Raw genomic sequence first — 2,074 nt, forward strand, 5'->3', positions numbered from 1 at the left:
CTCTTTCAATATATCTTATCATACTGTACTCACCCTTCTTGTGATGACACAATATGATGAAGTGGCTACGTGACACGTCAAGGGAGGCGAATGACAGAGGCATCGTGAGGTAAGTTAGGTGGCTACTGACCCTCTCATGATTTGTCAAAAGGAGGACCATCTGCTTCTGGACCTCAATTGACCACTGGCCACTGAACCTGCAATAAAAGCGACACTGCAGATAAAGAGGCATTACTGTGTGAAAGAAGGCAATAATGGGCTCTGCTGTGGAAGTTTAAAGAAGAGATTAAGCTTCCTGGAGGAGGTGGCACAGGAGCTGAGCCTTGCAAAAGGGGAGTGTTAGTAGGTGAAGGGCAGTCTGGCAAGAGTAGAGAGGAACTGCCAGGAGACACAGGGTTTATAAAGAGAATGGGGAGTAGTCACTCGAAGAGCTCTCTCTGTTGGCTGAGCAGGAGCCGTGGGCAGCCTTGGAAATCATGAGGAATCTAGAGGCAGCACTTCAAGATTCCACCCCAGATAAGCAACACGAAGTCTGCCATGGAATAAGTGCCTAATTCTTTACAACAACCAGACTACATTTCTGCAGAAAGGAACCGATTCCTGCAGGCGTATTCAGCAGTCAGGACAGGCAGCATTATTAGTGATTCTGTGGGAGAGCGCCATTTCCACCTGCACCTGCTGGAAAGGGTTCGGATGATGCAGCGTCTAATACACATGAACCAGTCTCTCAGCCTCTGCAGCAGGATTCTTCTTGGGATGAACAGTATTGCTGCCTCTGGTTTTTTTTTTAAGCATTTAGAGATCATATAAACCAACTTCCTGCCCATTTACACGAAGTTCCTCTCGTTCTCGGACATGGGGCTTTCTGTTACAGATGTCCTGCCTTCTTAAGTCATAGGAATTATAGGAAAGCACCATGGGCTCTTTTAGATAGGATGCAAATTAAAATTACAGAGTTGGCACATTAAGTACTCGAATACCAGCTGAACTGAACTGGCACCAATGACACAAGTTCTAAGACCATAAAAAGCAGACCACGACCCAAGTCACCTAGGTTATACAGTGAATGTGCTTTTAGATCACTAGACTCAATGTTAAAGAACTGCACTCTCTTTTGGGCTTTGCTACTGGTTTGCTTATTTTCTGGTCTTTCAGAGAAAGGGTGCCTGACCATGACAGCTGGGAGAAGTCCTCCAGTTTCTCCCAGAGGACTCTACTGTCGTTCCAAAAAGTCAGAGGCTCTGAAATTACTTTATCGTGGGGGTGGAGAGAGTGGGGACAATGGCAAAAGCACCATTTCAGTGATATTGGCCTATTTTATCGAAATGATCATTATTAAAATTGAATTGCTAAGTCATTAATCTGCTCTTTTTCTCAATTAATCATTCTCTTCATTATTTGTAACTTCAAGGTTCTTTTCATATGACTGTAGTCACCAGAGTTTATCCATTTCTAAAGCAGGGCATTTTGGTAAAGATTATAGAACTGAGGCATTTTTAGACAAAAATAACAAAATCCATCCAAATAACAAAATCACTATTGTTTTTAATTTTTGAAATAATATTGTAGTATGTAAAGTCCCCTCCACTCCTTTCCTGGCTCTCACCCACCTCTGACCTCACCCCAACCCTGCCCACAAGGATGATGGTACACCATGAGAAATGAGGGAAGGTGTGCCTGTCTCACATAGTACTTCTTTATTTAAATATATATGAGCCAAAACATCCACATTAGAGGGTCATACATTCTCCAGTTTTGTAATTAAAGCAAAAGAGCTAATTTTTCAAAGATTTTTTAAATTTCCTTCAATATCTAAAATATCTAATAAAGAAATCATTTTGATATTGGAGATTATAAAAATCAGATATAAATTTGACTCCATCAGTAAGTAGGCACCAGGGCTGCACATTTATAGAGAATAATCTCTGAGAGAGGGTTTTCTTCTCCACATTCTCTCTGGGAAGTCACTCCCCAAACCAGCTTCATCCTGTCACCATCCTCACTGGCACCAAAGCTGCAGCCCTATCTGTCCATCTGGAGTGGGGGATACAGTTCAAGGAATTGCCTCGCAAAC

This window comes from Lontra canadensis, unplaced genomic scaffold (genome assembly GCF_010015895.1).
Source record: "Lontra canadensis isolate GAN:19392208 unplaced genomic scaffold, GSC_riverotter_1.0 scaffold2, whole genome shotgun sequence".
Taxonomy (NCBI): Eukaryota; Metazoa; Chordata; class Mammalia; order Carnivora; family Mustelidae; genus Lontra; species Lontra canadensis.